The following is a 19,183-nucleotide window of genomic DNA, read 5'->3' as shown; positions in this document are numbered from 1 at the left end:
ACCCTCTCCACTTTTAATAGATCCGGGGCAGAAATGCAATTGCTCCTGATAAGCACTTTGAGAATGCAGGACCCCGAGGAGCATAGCCATGAGCTGAAAAGGTTTTCTGGTGAAAAACTGATGTTGCCAGGCCCCTTGTCACAGGCCTGACCCCCTGAACTCAGGAAACTCCTAAAGGTTTCTGCTCAACTGCCAATCTTACTTTTTAGAAACTAACCAACTGCTGGAACAGAAAAAGAAACATTTGAGGAAGACTCCTGCTCAGATTAATCCGAAAGTGCCAGAAAACACCTCAGCCTCATTATAATGAAAAAATCCCCTCCTGAATATCCACCCCTGGCCCTAATAAAAGGAGCCTGCTTTTTGTTGTTGGGGTGGGGTGGGGGGCGTCAGGGCTTGGGAAGTGATTTCCCCCATGATCTCCTGGTTTGTACAAATAAAGTGATCTTGTAAGGCAACCCCACCTGGTGTCCTCTGTCTATGAGGGGCCGACCCCTCTGGATTCTAGTCCCATCCAAGGCAGAAGGAAGCTCCGGAAATGCGGCAACGGATTTGCTCTTTCTGCCACAGCAATGAACCTGCTCCAAGGAGCCGCATTTGGTAGCTGACATTGTTTACCGTTTCATCTGCTGAAACTTCCAAGTGCCACCGGCCTACCGTTTGGGATCTCTCTCATTACTTCTTTTTAAGTGGACAATGATTGGACTTGCACTTGGCGGGGGGGGGACAGAGGACCTCTGCTTTTCTATGTGGGTCAGCAGCCACAGCTTCACAGTGACCAGTGACCGTCTCCGCGGTGCTGCTGAGCGTGGGGTACTTGGATCTGTCCCCCAGGGAGAGGGCTGCATCCATGCTGGTGCACTGTGTTCCCACCCCTGGCTCTCCCAGGGTCCCGGTGGCCCTGGGAACTTAGCAGACCCCCCTGGGGCTGAACCAGCAAATTTGGTCTCATTAATACCACCCCCCAGGAGATCCTCTGGTTACCCGTGATTCTAACCAAGTCCCATATCTCAGTGCGTGATCATCACTTGGCTGGGCCAAGTTTACCAAGTTTACCAGAAGGTAAACTTCTGGCCCAGAGTCCCCAGAGGCCCTCTGTCATCCCCAAAGGGAAATGTGACAGCCTGAACGGTCCCTCCCCAAAGAGGCTGCGACAGGTACAACTAGTGATGCCTTGCTGGATTAGCTGTACTTGGCTCCCATATCTGGATACCGTAGCATGGAAAGTCCTAGAGAAAGTCACCCCAAGCCCCTTCATCATCTGTCATACGCACATTGGGGTTCATTGGGGTATAGTCTCGAGAATGCTCACTGACCCCACAAGCTCTAATTCAGTAAAAGAAAGGGTAATGGATCATAATCCACAGCAAGGGCCCTAGTGGAAACTGCAGGCAGAGGGAAACACAGTTGCTGAAAAGTTCCTAATAAATGATATGTGACAGACCTCAGTTCCTGCTATGGAAATGCCCTCATTATCAGTCGTAGTTATGTGCATGTGCAAAACAAGCCAACCCCCAAACTTGGGCCAGAGCGGCGTGCCCTTTGATGCACACCTGATGTCTGCAATCTCTGCTGTCCCATGTATTATGCTGAATCACAGCCATTTCTTACATCATTATTCGCACCCCCACCAGATGCTGGGGTCACTCACTATAGCTTCTTTACCCTGAAACCCCCTATAGAGCAGAACTAGCACTAGTAGGTGTTGGAAAACAACAGCCCATCATCTTGACCTGTTCGATTTTATTTGTCTAAGAGAAAGAGAGAGAGAGCAGGAGCAGGAGGTAGGGGCAGTTGGAGAGGGAGAAGCAGACTCCCCGCTGAGTGCAGAGCCTGATGCAGGGCTTAAACCCGGGACCGTGGGATCATGACCTGAGCCAGAAGTCAGACGCTTAACCGACTGAGCCACCCAGGCGTCCCGTGACCGGCTCAATTTTATGTGCACCATCATAGCCATAATTATATTCCCACCACCAGTAGCTCCTCCCCATACACCACACATATGCAGCCCAATACAATTGCAATTTGGTTTTGGTCCAGCCATTCATGTGAGAGCATTCATAAACTGTAAAGCTCTGTGAGCATGTGAGATGACATCACTCACCCCTTTGCAGGAGAATGGAACCCAGATAAAAGAGCTTCAAACTTGAATTATCATCCTAAATGTAAACCAAATATGGACTTACTTCTCAGGGCCCTTGACCTCTGAGTCTGTGAAATTCTTCTGTACACCTCTTTGCCAATTTCCTTTCCCAGGTTACCAAGAGCTATTTAGGGAATCAGGTGAGGGAAGCTCTCGAGGGATGGAGGGACCATGGGGAGAGCATTAGGCAGGCAATGATGGGGAATGAGAGAAGCACCTCTGCATCCCAAGGCATGTTTTTATTAATATTCTCTCCTTTTAAAAAGATTTTATTTATTTAAACACACAGAGAGAGGCAGAGACACAGGCAGAGAGAGAAGCAGACTCCCTGCGGGGAGCCTGATGCGGGACTCGATCCCAGGATCCCAGGATCACGCCCTGAGCCGAAAGCAGACACTCAACCATGGAGCCCCCCAGGTGCCACATTAATATTCTCGATATAATGGTATTTGGGCTTGGGGGGCATCCCAACACCCTAAGCTACCTTCCAGGTGTGGAGAACCTCCAACCATGAGTGTTGTGATGAGCCACAAGCTGAGAAAGCCTGAAACAATCCAGACACCCACTTCCCGTTCCAGGGCAACAGGTGGATGGCGCTCTCCGTGTATCTGGGACACACGCACCCTCTCAGGGTACTTTGACTGGGAGGGAGCAGGGGGGTTCACTCCAGCACAGCCGGCAGTGGCAGCTCCAGCCAACATTTAGGTGTAGTAACAGCCACGGCAGGAGGAACATACTGCAGTATCAGCAGCCAGCGACTCACCTGAATCTCAGGATAGTTTACTGTGACTCCAGGTGTGGCCCATCTAGCCTCTGGAGCACCCCACTAATTAATACTCCTGGCCTGGTTCTTTGGTTCCCCATCCTTTCCCGAGTTGCCCAGAGGACTAAGGACAACGACCTGGAATGTTTAAACAAGGCTTTAGAAGAGCCTCAGTGGGGCACCTGGGCTCTCAGTGGTTAAACATCAGCCTTTGGCTCAGGGTGTGATCCCGGGGTCCTGGGATCAAGTCTCCAATCAGGCTCTTTGCAGAGAGCCTGTTTCTCCTTCTGCCTGTGTCTCTCTCTCTCTCTGTGTGTCTCTCATGAATAAATAAATAAAATCTTAAAAAGAGAGAGAGAGAGAGAGAGAAGAAAAGTGGTAGAAGCAGGAAAAAAAACAGAGACAGAGGCAGGCAACCCAGAGACCAGGCTTAGCAGACAAAAGAGGCTCTCAGGGGCCTCCAGCCCTTATGCTCTACTCCAGCAGGGGCTCAAACACTCCAGAAGTCCCTGCTTTCATCTGCTACTACTGGTTTCCTAAATTCTGGCCTGAGTATCCTCCTGCATTTCAAAGGAGCAGCCCCTGCATGAGGACAGCTCTTCCCATTACGGTTAAATTCCCATTACAGAGTTAAATCTTGGCCTCGTGGAGCATGTCCTCTGGAAATGAAATGCTGGAGTCATAGGGATCAGAATTCAGAAAGCTTTTGATGACTGCTGCCAAACCCCCCTCCAGAGGAGCATCAATTTACCAATTTACACTTCTACTGGCAGTATATTAAAGAACCCTCTCCCTCAATCCTAACACCAGGGATTATCAGTCTTCTGAGTTTTTGCCAACGAGATGGGTTCACCACAGTATGTCGTTGCTCTTTTAATGTGCACTTTTTAGAAACTACTGATGAAGTTAACATTTTTATGCGTGATAATTCTCCGTTGCCTGCTCAGATCCTTGTTCTATTTCTGCATGTTTGTTTTTTTTCCCCTGATTAGTTTGTAACAAAACTTATAATAACTCCTTTCCTGCCACTTTTGTCAAAGAAATTGTTTCCAATTTGTCTTTTTTTTATAATTTAATTTTTTTTTTTACTTTGTATGTACTCTACAAAGCTTTATGTAGGTAGATGTATGTAGGAACATATGCATTCATATAGATATGTACTTTATCCCTTTAATTAACAGAGTAAATAAAAATTAAACAGTATCTTTTGCATCCACTCTTGTTTCCATGTCATTTGAAGAACAGAACACCTCCATTACTCTGTCCACTCGCTGATTATTTTAGTAACATAATCTGAAGATTTATTGTCATTATTACATTATTATTTTTATACTAAACATCTTTTATTTGATGAGTAGTTTTTGACATGTGTGTTAAGTTTCACAAATAAACATACTTATAAAACACTTAGCACAGTACCTAGCACACCATAAGTACTAAATAAATGTTGGTTTTAAAATTATTACTTTAGCAAATATTTTGAATTAATTCCACGTTTAGCTGTCTTAATGCTTTTAACGCTCACCACCAGGTCTTTTATACAGAATTTCCTGGTCTTGAGGTCTTAATTTTGTCCCACATTTCACATGGAATGAATTTTCAAGTCATGTTTTTCCACATAGATTCCCTGGGAGTGTACTTTTTAAGCTCCTGGTTATCTGGCAATCTTTCTACTGCTCTCACATATGAAAGAAAAAGTGGCCAAGTAAATTAGAGTTTGTCATGCTTTTCTCTTAAATTGTTTTTTTTAATGCCTCCTCTTCCTCTTTATTGACATTTGATCTAACACTGAAGAAATCTAAAACTCACCAGATTTGTATTTCACTGTGTTTGATTTGCCCAAATTTTACTGAATATTTATGGAAGTTTTCTTTGCCTTTATAAAGAAAATTTCATCTCGTTGCCTTTTCGTTTCAGCCAGCTGTCTTGTCATGATGTCTCATTCCTGTTTAGGTGAGGATGTCCTTTCTTATATCCCATTGAGGATCCGAGAATCTACCAGAAACTTTTTTCTGGATCCCAGAGAAGAGCATTCTGGGCGGCCTGTTCCTCAGACTGTTAATGACTTTGTTAAATCAACATTTGTTAAATGAACTACAGGGGGCTGGATGGTGAGCCTGGTTCAACAGAAGGCCACGGGGGACTTAAAATAGAGAAGTTTATTACTAACACCTCCTGGAGGAAGGACACAGCATTCCTTGACGGGCCACATGGGAAGATCCAGGCAGGTGCAGGCAGAGAGAGACAGGACCTGGGGCATTTACATGCCTTTATTAAGTCCATGAGTGCAGTGTTTTCAGAGTACCTAAGCTAAGGCCAGATTGGCAGATTCCAACCAAAAAGATCAGGATTTTGATAAGCTCCATCGGGGTCTTATCTGAGAGGTGCACAAGAGGAAGGCCCTGGGAAACGGGGGAAACTGCTGATCACCAGGGTTGTTGGGGAGTCATATTTGCAACCAACATTTCTTGTGACTCTACAGGCTGCTGTCTAGGGCAAATGCTTACACAAGGGGGCTAGTGGCAGCTTAAGGTCCCTGCAGGCCATGGGGCCACAAAATGTGGATGTGGAAGCAGTAATACCATGGAGTAGCTTAGCTGATCTCTCCACAGAGACTTGGGTAAGATGCGATCAATCCAGACAGGTGGATTGACCTGGATTCCATTTAGGTCCCTTCTTTCCAGAGCATCTGCATGAGTGTCCTCCAGCCCAGTCATATGGAGCCAACTCTAGCCACTGAGATGGGCAGATTTCCTACCTCCTTCTCCACAATATATGCTCTTTGCTTCATAAGATAAACTGACTCCCTGGGGTACAGGACAAGTTAGAGCTTCCAGCATTCATCATTAATGGGAGCACTGCATTGTTTTGTCCTCCTTTCTCTACATGAGCCCATGCCTTGCTTAAAAAAATTACACCTCTGAGGGCCGTTGAGTGGCTCAGTCAAGTAAGCTTCAGACTTTTGATTTCAGCTCAGGTTATGATCTCAGGGTTGTGAGATCAAGCCCCATGTTGGGCTCCACACTCATTGGAGATTCTCTCTCCCTTTCCCTCTGCATGCCTCCCCTACTTGCATGCCCTCTCTCAAAAAAAAAAATTTAAATTTAAAAAAGAAATACATCTCTGAATATGGAGTCTGACACTGTCAACCAGCTCTCCATACCAACTGACGACTTATGAGAATTGCTGTTATCTTTCCAGATGCAAAAATATAGAATAAGAGAGAAAGCTGGAGCTGTGTCCTTCCAAAAGCAGCACATAAAATAGGGAAGCAGATGCTTGGTTTCCTTCGTGATGCGGAAGCAGAAAAGCATAGTGGCAAAGAGCACAGGCTTTGAGGTCAACTGTCTGAGTTCAAACTGCAAACAGATAACTTGTCCCAGATCATCCAGGACCCAGTGACCTGGGATAGTTGCCTGACCTCCATGACCTAGTTTCCTCTTTGGTAAAATACTGGAGGGGGTGCAGATAATAAGAGGCCCCTTCATAGTATTGTGAAGAGAGTCACGACCAATAAAAGCCAGTAATAAGCATCCAATAAATATTAGTTACTGTGAATGGGCATGAGAGATCTCATCGGGGTGATAATAATATTCTGAAGTTGGTTTGTGGAGACGGCTGTACAATAAATCATTGAATGGTACATTTGAAGTGGGTGAGTTTTATGATATGTGAAATATACCTCTCTATAGTTATTTTTGAAGGAGGTAAATATTCGTTGTCATTCATGCCAACACTGCCAATAGGTTGACTTTATGTACTAATTTGTTAAGTTTTTTTTTATAGTTTTCCGTGAGACTTCTGAGGCCCTTGAATACCTGTCATTGACTTTGATAGCAAAATCTGTCATTGACTTTGGGGCTCTGGAAACAATGTGAGCGAATATTTTCTGTGTTCCCGGATCATCCTGTTCCTAGTCGAGCTCCCCCAGTCCCTAGACATGTAGTTTCACTTTTAACTACTCAGCGTTCAATCCTGAGGCCAGGGGGCCTGGAGTCAGAGCAGCCACAACACTAACTGGCTTTGGAATTTGGACATCTTCCTTCTCCAGCCTCAGATTCTTTTCCTCTGCCAAAAAGAGGGGAATTAAACTAAATGATTTCAGATTGTCTTTCTAGTCCATAGCACATGGTACCCTTTCTCATCTCTCCCGAGTTCTCAGATGATGAGAAGCTGTATATAGATGGGGACTTTGTTGACATGACGTGGTGGTGTCATGGGTTTCAGTTTAGTGCTATTCCCATTTCTCCTCTGCCCCATATGGTCTCCAGCGGGGAAAGGAGGTATATTCATAGGGAACAAAGAAGAGTGAAGTACGAAATGCCTGCTGAGCTCCTAGTTTAGCCTCTATACTCAGGGCAAAAACCTGGTGCATCAGGCTGGGGCATATGGAATATTGCCATGCCTACACTATGCAGGCCAAAGTAGCCACCAGCCAAAGCCCACTCCACCTCCTCAAAATGGACATTGAGAATAGAAAACAACTTGGAGCCCACAGATTCAAAGTTGGATCTACCTTTTCCCACGAGGAGAATCCTGGCCGAGTTACCGAGTTCCTTTAAACTTCAATTTCCTGGTCTTTAAATGGGGTTAATAACCCATATCTTCCAATGTTGCTATAAGAATTTTCAAAACACACCCTGGGAGACCATCTAGCACATCCTAAGAACTTAACAGGCACTGAGTAGATGAACCAACGAGGCATTGACAAATAACATGGTTCTTCCAGGGTCAGCTGTGGAGAATTTTCCAGAGCTGGACAGAGTCCTGAAGTGGGAAGTCCAATTAGGCTAATTGAACAGGGACCCCCCTTTCTTCTTTGCTCTTCTGTTTTTCTGTTGGCTCTAATAGAGAGAAACCAGTTAATGAAAAACAAACATTTTCTAGTGAGCTCTCCTCAAACAGCTGAGGATTGTTGCAGCGTTGAGAAAGAAAACAACTTCAACCCAACTTGAAAGGTCAGGAATTAGGATAAGCAAAACAATCTCATGACAAGAGCCAGTCCCTGGGAAGCCATGAGTGACAGTGGCCCGAGGCTATCTAACCAGTGTGTGGAAGAGGAAGAATCTTGGGAGCAAAGCGAAACAAATCTTCCTCAGAGATGGGGCTCCATTTCAGCACGTCCTCCTCCTCGAAGGCCAACAGATGACTTCAAAGTAATTCATGGGCACATGTCCATCAAATTCAACACTAGGTAATTTTCTTCTCAGAAACACAGTGGAAAAAAAAAAAAAGACTGTCAGCCATGTGCAAGTTCAATAGGATGGTTCCTCAAGCTGTGGTCTCTAAAATCGACCATGTCCCAATTTCAAGATGGCCGTTGTCACTCTCCACCTCAGGGTAATAAACATGGTGTGGGCTTTGGAGCTAGCCAGGAAGATGAGTAGAGGAATATCTCCCCATGAAGTATGAGGCAAATATGGGAAATAGGTGAATTTGGAGTGGATAGACCTTTAGGACTCCAATATGATAAAGTGATCAAGGCCAGGTTTCCTGATGACAGCACTTCTTTGTCAGTGTGGGCTGCTATAACAAAACACCACTAGCGGCAGTGTGGGGATGGGGACTTAAACAACAGTTTATGCCTTGCTGCTCTGAAGGCTGGACATGCAAGTCCAAGGCACTGCAGATTTGGTGTCTGATGAGAGTGCTCTTCCTAGTTTTCAGGATGGCATCTGCCCTCTTGCCCTATCCTCACATGATGGAGGAAAGAGAGAACTTCTGTTCTCTCTCTGGACTCATATAAGGGCACTGATCCCATCATGAAGAACTGACCTTTGTGATCTAATCGAGGCCTAATTACCTTCCAAAGCTCTACCTGTAATATCATCACATTGGGGTTTAGGACTTCAACAAAGAGATTTTAAGAGAACATACAGTCCATAACACAACCCACACAGACATGATGTTCCTCCTCCTACTGTAAGGCACAGACAAGGGCCAGGATCCTTTCTGTGGTTCCTGCCAATAATACATGACCAGAGTCTCAGCATGAGGAAATACTGAACAAACTCAAGCTGAAAGTCCTCCTACAGATGGAAGGGGTTGTGCTCCTTAAAGCAAAGACATGTTAGCAAAAGACCAAGGAACTCTTCCAGATCAAAGGAGATAATGAGTCACAACAAATAAATGTAATGTGTGTTCCTAAATCGAGTCAGAAAGCATTAAGAGACTAGGTTGGGACAGATGTCAAAACTGGAACAGACTGAATCACCTATGATGACAATGGTTGCCGAGAGTGTTTTTTTTCACACCTGTCCCTGCTTCCATGTGCATATTCCCTCCTCCTTCATTTATTTATCTATTTATCTATTTATATCAGTATGTGGGTAGCAATCCAATATTTTTTCAGCTGTTCAAATATAATTGCAGGCAAAATTGTAGGATATTTGAAGTGTACCTGATGTTTTGATATATGTATACACGGTGAAAGTATCCCCCCATCAAGTTAATTAACACATCCAACACCTGACATACTTATCCTGTCTTGCTTTTGTTTTTGTTTTTTTTAAGATTTGATTTATTTATTCATGAAAGACACAGAGAGAGGCAGAGACACAGGCAGAGGGAGAAGCAGGCTCCCCACAGGAGCCCGATGCAGGAACTCGATCCCAGAACCCTGGGATCATGGCCTGAGCCAAAGGCAGATGCTCAACCACTGAGTCACCCAGGTGCCCCTTGGTTTTGGCTTTGATGAGAACATTTATATCCTGCTCCCTTAGCAAATTTAAATTACCTAATGCAATGTTATCAACTATACTCATTATTATACATTAGATCCTCAGATCTTACTCATCTTATAACTGAAAGCTAACACTCCTTTACCAACCACTCCTTATCCCAACCCTGGTGCCCACTTTTCCACTCTCTGTCTCTACAGATTTGACTTTTTATTTTTTTAGATTCAGTATGTAATGATGCCACACAATATTTGTCTTTCTCCCCCTGGCTTGTTTCACTTAGCATGATGACCTCCAGTTTCATCCATGTTGGTGCAAATGACAGGATTTCCTTCTTTCTCATGGCTGAATAATTTTCCATTGTTTATATATATGTGTGTACATATCACATTTTCTTGATCTTTTCATCCGTCGATGGCCACTTAGGTTGTTTCCATACAATGGCTATTGTAAATAAAGTTTTAATCAACATGGGAGTATAGATATTTCTCCAATATGGTAATTTTGATTCCTTTGGATATACATCCACAAGTGGGATTACTTGACTTCTAGTTTTAATTTCTTGGGAACCTCCATTCTGTCTTCCATAGTGGTGGCACCATTTTACGTTTCCACCAACAGTGAAAAGTTTACATCCTCATCAAAATTTGTCTCTGGTATTTTTGATCATAGTCATCCTAACAGATGTGAGCCAATATCTCATTGTGGTTTTAATTTTCATTTCTCCAACAATTAGTGATGTTGAACACTTTTTATACACCTGCCAGCCATCTGCATGTCTTCTTTGGAAAGTCTTTTCCAGTCCTTTGCCCATTTTTTAATTGGGTTGTTTTCTTGTTATTGAGTTGTATGAATGACTTGGGGTTTTTTTAGATGTTAACCCCTTATCAGATATGTGACAGTAACTAAATGTTCAAGTTGTCCCTGCTTTGATTGGTGGGATCCTTCAGACAGATTTCTGGGCCCTCTAGATATGAAACCCTGATACTCCAAACTCTTCCTGACTTTCTGGCACCATATTCCACAATCACCTTGTGTTTTCTTACCGTACCCTTGGATGTCATTTCTGTAAGGTACCCTGGTTTTGTTTTATTTATTTATTTATTTATTTATTTATTTATTTATTTATAATTATTTTTAGTGAAGTATTTAGAACCAATCTGGGCCCTTAATGGGTTCATTGCATTTGAGATAGTGGCTGCTTTGTGGTGGTCAGAGGTAGGGGGTATTTATATATACACATACATACAAATATATGCATTTACACTATATCAATAACTATCCCATGATCAGTCATGCCCCAAATATCTTAGTGGAGTTTTAAGCTTTAATAGCTTGAAATGCGCAAATACTACGAACTTGTGAAAATTCAAGTTGACAGTTTTATTATTTACATTTTTTACACATAATTGGTTTTGTGAACTTGATTAACTTCATTAACACATTTTTCACAGTCCCTCTGATTTAAGACAGCAAATACTAACTGATTTAAAACACTAACATTAAAAACTAATTTTTCAAAGTTAAGTAAGTATACAAAGATGTAAATGATTCAACTTCCCAACAATGTTTTTTGAAAGTAGGCAGCATTTTACATTTCTGAAGTTTTTAAAGCATGAAATTGCATGAAGACTTTCAGGACACTCTGATGCCTAGTAAGAATCATAAGCCCATACTGACAGATACATTCAATGCCAGTCCTCCACATTAGGGGCATTGGCTCGGTCAATTAATCTTTTTGTGCAATCTCATAGCTGTCCCAATCATTCAGGTAGCCTCAAAGAACTTCCTTCAATACCTTGCCTCCCCAGACACCCGCCACCTGCAAACCACATTTCCAATGCCCAGGACTATCAAAGCACTAGATTCACTTGCTTTGCTTTTCTACATTTGTCCCTTATCCTTATCAGCCATAACAACGATGATAGTAGTAATAACAGCCTCAACATGATTGCTGGTATTAGTGTCAGGTACTATGTTAAATTATTAGACAATCTTATTTAATTCTTTTATATTATTGCCTTATAAGATAAATGTGTTTAGTCCCATTTTAGAGATGATAAACCAAGGCAGACAGCTTCAATGAGTTGCCCAAAATCAGTAGAAGGCAAAGCTAACATTTCTGTCCTGAACTCAGGCTCTTAATGACTATACTACCTCTGTGACTCTTGTCTCTCCAACTAGATTTTACTTTTTTTTTTTAAGAGAAAGAGAAAGAAAGATAGCGAGAGAGAGAATCTCAAGCAGGCTCCATGCCCAGCATGGAGTCCAACACAGGGCTCAATCACACAACCCTGAGATCATGATTTGAGCCAAAATCAGGAGTCCAACACTTTTTTTTTTAAAGATTTATTTATTTGTTCATGAGAGACAGAGAGAGAGAAAGAGAGGCAAAGATAGAGGCAGAGGGAGAAGTAGGTTCCCTGTGGGGAGCCCAATGCAGAACTCAATCCCAGGACCCCAGGATCACAGCCTGAGCCAAAGGCAGATAACCACTGAGCCACCCAGGCATCCCTCAAGAGTCCAACACTTAACCGACTAAGCCACTCAGGTGCCCCAACCACTTTCCAGCTAGATTTTAAACACTTTCAAGATCAAGATGAATATTCCTTTCCTTCCTTCCTATATCCCTTCTTTCCTTCCCTCCTTTTTGAATCGATTATAGCTTATATTGCAGCCAACATTTTTTCTCAACAATATTAGAATAAAATGGAATATTCCTATATTTCTGCAGACCAGAAGGACAGAGACAGAGTCAGAAAGCAAACAGCACAGCACAGCAGACCCAATGTCTCACAGTGGTTAAGAATTTCCCTCCTGCATGAACCAGGAGGAGGGATTCAGCAGGTTGCTCCTAGTTACTAATGAGGAGACTTTAGTAAGGATGATTAGTAAGAATTATTCTTCTGATTAAATGGCTTTGAAGTTGGAGGGAGAGCCAAGACTGGGTGGAAGGCTTTCCAATCTAAGGACGGATAGGTCCACATTTATATATATATATATAAATATATTTTAAAAACATATATATATATATTTAAAAATATATTTAAAAATATATTTAAAAAACATATATTTATATATATAGAATTTTTAGACTCAAAATGATAGATATGGCAAAATGTTGAAAAATACAAAAGTGATTTATCTTTGCTATGTGCTATAGCCAAGAATATGTGTTCACCCAAGATAAATTCAATCACTGTAAATTAATTGCCAGTTATTTCTACCTAATACATGGAGAAAGCAATAAAAAAAAAAAAATCAAGCGCTGATCTGCATGTCACATAAGAGAAATCTTTCAGTAAAATTTCAGTTTTCAACAGGTTGTTTGCACAGCAGGAAGACGTATGCTTCTATAACATACAAACACAAAGGACTTGAGGAAGTAGCTACATTCTTGCTAAGCTCCAAATTGATCCCCTGCCATTTTGAGGTTTGTTCATGAATTAAGAGGAAGAAGATCTCATGTTTCACAGGTGAGGGTTTCCAGCAACCAGATTACAGGCTAATGAGACAAATTTGGGGGATGTCATGTGTAATTTATCCCGTTCCCAGGCCTTTCTCTCTTTTCCCCCTTACCCCTGGGGTTCTGTGATGGGAAATAGAGATAATTTTCTCACCACAGTCCAGCTCAGGTTGAGGAGACCACTATAACTAACTCAGCTGCAGACCAATCCAGTAATTAATCCAGTAACCCTGTTGTAGACATTCTAGGGCCATATTGCCCAATGTGTGTCTCATTTGACTCTCAGATCCTTAAGGACAGGGACTATGTTTTATTTATCTTCCAAGTGGAGGGAAGAGTAGTAATAGCTAGTTTTTACTGGGCCAGCCACAGAGCACTAGACCTTTCCCTTATGCCCATGCTAATTGCCACTGCTATCCTTCAAGACCACATGATGATCATTCCCATATTCCAGATGGGGAACAGAGGCTTGGTGAGGTTACAATGTAGGCAAGATGCAACCAGTGGGAGTAAGACTGGGGTGTGACCAGTCAGATCTAGCCAGTTTGGAGCCTCCTTCTTTCCATGGGGGATGCATCCCACCGCCCCCCATCCCCACCTCCAGCCCCTGGACAATGCCTGTGTGTAAGCGGATTCCATTTGTGATTGTATGGAATTGAACTAGACTGGGTCATGGCCAGCAGCAATATGTAATACCCAATACCCAGCAGCTCCTGGGACCCATATTCTAACCAAAGTGGGTGCAGGTTAAGAGTCAAGTTTTTAAATGGTGGGGAAAACTCTAGACTAGACTATTATCTATATCATAGGAGATCCAGAACAGGTGCCTCCAACTTCTCACTTCTTAATGTCTAAAATGCTAAAGTGAAGTAGCTCCACTTGACCACCAGAATTTCTTTTCACTTTTACAATTCTTTACTTTCACTTGTCAAAAATTCTTCCTTCTGCACTTTTAGGGGAGCAGCTCTGAAAGTCCACCTCCCACTGACCTCCCCCAGCCCCAACTGTTAGCACAAGCCTTCTCCTGATTCTAGAAGCACTTTTTATAAAAAGAACATTAAGCAACTGATTGCATTTGGAAAAGTAGATGCTTAGCAAGTAGAGGTGACCTGAGGAGTGATTCTAAGGGAGTGCGACTCAAAGCATCCACGATGTGGCCAGGAATTAAAGAAAAAAAAGAGTCCATATTTCCATATCTTCTTTCTCTCTTTGCATTGAAACAAAGAATAAAAAAAAAATTAATGAGGAAGCATTAGCCATGAAGATTAGCACACACCATGAAGAAAAGCCAAATTCTCCCTAAAATAGAGGCCTTGAGACATATGATAAAAAGCTACACAATTTGTTACCGTTCTCAGATGAACTTGGGGATGCTGTTTTTAAGATCAAACACTTCTGTGTAAATGTGCTTGATGACAAAGTATGGGGTAGATAGCAAACATGTTTTTATTTTTAAATGTATATATTCTGAATTTATTTATTTAGGCCCAACTCCAAATGTGAACTATTCTCAAGGTTTGGCCAAAAAAAAAAAAAAAAAAAGGAAATACCAACAAGACCAATAATGCTGAACCTCTGGGGGAATAAACACATTCCTCACACTGGAGGTGGAAAATTAACACCTTCAAGAATCAGCAACTATTAACACGTCAAGAACTAGGATGATACCTCTTTCAGCTCAGTTAATGAAACAATCCTTTTTATTTTATTTTATTTTATTTTATTTATTTATTTTTTTTATTTTTTTCAGAATGCAGCCTTTGGCTGGCTTACAGAGGCAGAATATCACGGAGGTCAGTTGAAATGCCCCTGTCAAAAATAGAAATATCAACCTATAAAGAATTTTTTCCAATGTAGTCTTTTCGAGGTCTAGGAATATTCAGAAGAAATACACCAGGACAGGGGCAGGCGCTGGTAACCAGGAAGTGGAGTGCTACCAGATACCGGTTCTCCACGGGAGCCCAGTGGGGTCTGCACCCCCTACTACCAAACCCAGCAAGCCCTGGCTGCCGTGGGTGGTGCCCTCAACCTGCACACAGGAGCAGAAGCGCAAACTCCTGCTTGAAATGGAAATATAGGAAACCCCAAACAGTGTCCTTCAGTCACTGAATCCATGGAAGGAAGTCAAGTGATTTGGGGGAGATTTTTTTTCACCTCGGATACACTGAATCCACTTTGAGAAAATGGAACTCTCCTTGAGTAAAAGGCTGTGGGGATGGCTTTGTCCCAAACAGTAGAAATTGCTGATTCTTTATCTGCAGGTGAAGGAAGGCCACTCTTCTAGGAACAAATAAATGTGCCCCATATTGAGAAATAGAGGGTATGGTTATTCACATTACAAAGGATTAGTTAAGAGAAGTTTCACTGTATTCCTTTTTTTTTTTTTTTAAGATTTTATTTATTTATTCATGAGAGACACACACAGAGAGGCAGAGACACAGGCAGAGGAAGAGGCAGGCTCCAGGCAGGGAGCCTGATGTGGGGCTTGATCCCAGGACTCAAGGATCACACCCTGGGCTGAAGGCAGATGCTCAACCACTGAGTCACCCAGGTGTCCCTTACTGTATTCCTTTATTTGTCTTATTTAACCTGTTAATTATAGAACAAAAAGATGCCAGTTACAAAAAGTAGAATAAATTTCCTATAACCCACCCATCGCTAGGATTCACAGTGTTTATCCTGCCAGATAATTTTTCTCTGCCAGATTTTTTCCTCTGCATTCATAATTACACATATATTTTGGATGGAAATTAAACATATTATTTTATAACCCTTTTTTTTCACTTAAAATACATCACGGACATCTGTTGAGGTGACGAAAATAGTTCTCTGACATCATTTTTAATGGCTATCTTGAGTTTCATTAAATGGGCCTATTGAATATTATCAGGGTTCATTTGGATCGTTAGCAATTTTTTCTTTTTTCTGAGGAAACTCTAAACATAGTGGCTGCACCACGTACACTGCCATCAACCGTGCCTGAGGGATCCCCTTTCTCTGCATCCTCACTAACAACTGTTGTTTCCTGCGTTATTAATTTTCACCATTCTGATAGTGAGAGGTGCTATCTCATTGTGATTTGATATGCATTTGATGATGGGTGATGTTGAGCCCCTTTTCATGTACCTGTTGGCTATGTATATGCCTTCTTTGGAAAAATATTCATAGATCCTCTGCCCATATACAGATCAGATTGTTTTTTGGTGTAAAGGTTTTTTTTTTTTTAATAGATTTTGGATATTGACCCCCTATGGGATATACCATTTACAAGTATCTTCTCTCATTTGGTACGTTGCCTTTGCCTTTTGTGTGCTGACAGACAATATACTTCTCGTGGTGAGCATGTTGTAATGTCTGTAATTGTCGAATCGCTATGTTGTACACCTGAAATTAATATATTATGTCAGCTATGCCTCTACCAAACGTTTTAAAAACGTTTTTACCTTTTTTTTTTTTTAAGATTTATTTATTTATTTATGATAGACACAGAGAGAGGCAGAGACACAGGCAGAGGGAGAAGCAGGCTCCCTGCGGGGACCCCGATGCGGGACTCCATCCCGAGACTCCAGGATCGCGCCCTGGGCAAAAGGCGGGCGCCAAACCGCTGAGCCACCCAGGGATCCCCACGTTTTTACTTTTATAAGGAAAGCTGCGGTTTAAATTCTTTCAGCCAGACAGCCTGGGTGGCTCAGCGGTTTAGCGCCGCCTTTAGCCCAGGGTATGATCCTGGAGTCCTGGGATGAGTCGCACGTCAGATTCCCTGCATGGAGCCTGCTTCTCCCTCTGCCTGTGTCTCTGCCTCTCTCTCTCTCTGTGTGTGTGTGTGTGTGTCTCTCATGAATAAATAAAAAAAAATTCTTTCAGCCAAATATTTACCCACTTCTCTATTTGTTTTTTCAGAACCAGTTTCCAAATCTGCAGTGCTGCTGGAGGATGCACACATTTAAAGCATTTGTTGTTTATTGCAAAACCGCCATCCAGAAATTTGACATTGAAATGTGTAGTTTTTAATTAGCACTTGGATGGAACAGTTTTGCAGGTTAGCTGTTATTCTTATCTTTGTCCTTTTTCCAACTTGCTCTGGCTTATTTGCAGGCAGCCTGCCAGGTGGTCCAGGTATATAGATAGCATTAAGTTACAATGTTGCGATATCTCATTGGAAAAGCCTTTAGGAACAATTTCGTAGTCCTTCAGATCTTCTTGATCTTGTTCTCACTTGTCATTTTGGGTGATTTTTTTTTTAACTTGATATTTCCTCAAAGAGGTGCATGCTTTGAGTCATCCACATGACAAGCTAGCTCCTCCTCCAATCTCTGTGACAATCTGGGGAGATAGTTACTATCTCCTGCAGTCATGGGATTCAATGAAATCATACTTGCGACTTACTTTTGAGTAACTACTTCTGGAGTCTCTTTCAAGAGACCTATCATGACATACATACAAGCTTTGTGTTGGTGGTCAGGGGGTGACAAGGTGGGTATCTTTCTACTTTGATTCCCAGACCCATTTTCCAGGCTAATGTGTTTGGACCAACATTTTCCACAAGCAGGAGGAATAAAATTCTCATTTCCTTGTACTATATCCCCCTTTTAAAAAGATTTATTTATTTATTTATTTATTTATTTATTTATTTATTTATTTATTTATTTATGAAGGGGGGTGAGAATCCCAAGCAGACTCCCTGCTAAGCCTAGAGCCCGACTTGGGGCTCCATCTCATGCCCTGAGATCATGACCTGAGTGGAAATCAAAAGTCTGATGCTTAACTTACTGAGCCACCCGGCACCCCAATATTTCCCCCATTTTTTTAAGGATGGATATATTTCTGTTGTTTAAAACCAAAGACCCTCAAGATTTAACTTTCAGAAGGAGTCCTCTGACATAAGATGTGACCCCCTCCAAAGGACAAAGCAAAAAACCAATTCATTGAAAACCTGACATACAGAGAAGACCCTCAACAGTCTGTATTCCAAAATGTCACGTAAGAATTAAAATAAATTTCAGGTAATATAAAGATGAATCTCATTCCATTGGTGCTTCACTTTTTCCACATCCAAAAGGCTGAGTCATTTACAAAGGCATTTTCTCTCTCTCTCTCCCTATCAAAGATTTGACAAACCGACATCAATAAAAGACTTAAAAGACAGTTAATAATAATTGTTTGCATAATCTGGAAATTCTTGGCTTTTGCTCAGATTTTGTTTTTAAGGCACCTAGGTACCTTTCTGATGGTTGTTTTCCGTACTTTTTTGGATCCCTTTGGCATCAAGGCCCAGAGTAGAAGAAGAATTACTTTCTCACCTTTCCTCAATCTGGTTCCATACATTAAAAAAAAAAAAAAGGCATTTTTTTTTGTCTCCTTGATGCTAATTTAAATAGGAACAAATTCCAGCCTCATAATTTTATGCATTGCTTTTGTCAACATTTCACAGGGTGTCAGCCGCAAGGTAGGTTACAGATTGCCTTTGTTTTGCCTGGTTGCTGCCTGACAGTGAGGCAGAGAAGAGGACACAGCAGGTCTGATTGGAGAAACAATCCCTTGGCAGCAACCCGTGTGGTGTTTGACCTTTCCCTGACTCATCTTGCTATCATGACCGGGCTTTAATACATTATATAACATACCATATCCAAATATGAGAGAAGATGCCTTATACTTTAAGAAACAAAATAGATCAAAAAGGATGATCATGTTTTTAAAAAACTTTATTATATTTGACATTAGAAATTTGCTTCCAATGGATGAAAAACCCATGGCACGAAATATACTCAGCTTATATAAACTAAATATCCTTAAAGCTTTAAGTGTACAAAATATGTCTGGAATCCTGTGCAGCATATTACTCAAAGGAAGTTTACTATAGGGGTTCCTATATAGTTGGTTAAGCATCCGACTCCTGGTTTCAGCTGAGGTCATGATCTAACAGTCATTAGATCGAGTCCTGTGTCTGGCTCCATGCTCAGCATGGAGTCTATTTCAGATTCTCTCCCTCCCTCTCTGCCCGCCCCCCACCACGCATGCACTCTCTCTCTCTCAAATAAATAAATAAAATCTTTTTTAACGGGGGAAATTTACCGTAGTCTTTTTCTGTGAAAGACAGGTTGAAAAGGTAGCCAACTGTCCAACTTTCCAAT

Source organism: Vulpes vulpes, chromosome 12 (assembly GCF_048418805.1).
Source record: "Vulpes vulpes isolate BD-2025 chromosome 12, VulVul3, whole genome shotgun sequence".
Lineage (NCBI taxonomy): Eukaryota > Metazoa > Chordata > Mammalia > Carnivora > Canidae > Vulpes > Vulpes vulpes.
Note: the sequence above shows the minus strand (reverse complement) of the source record.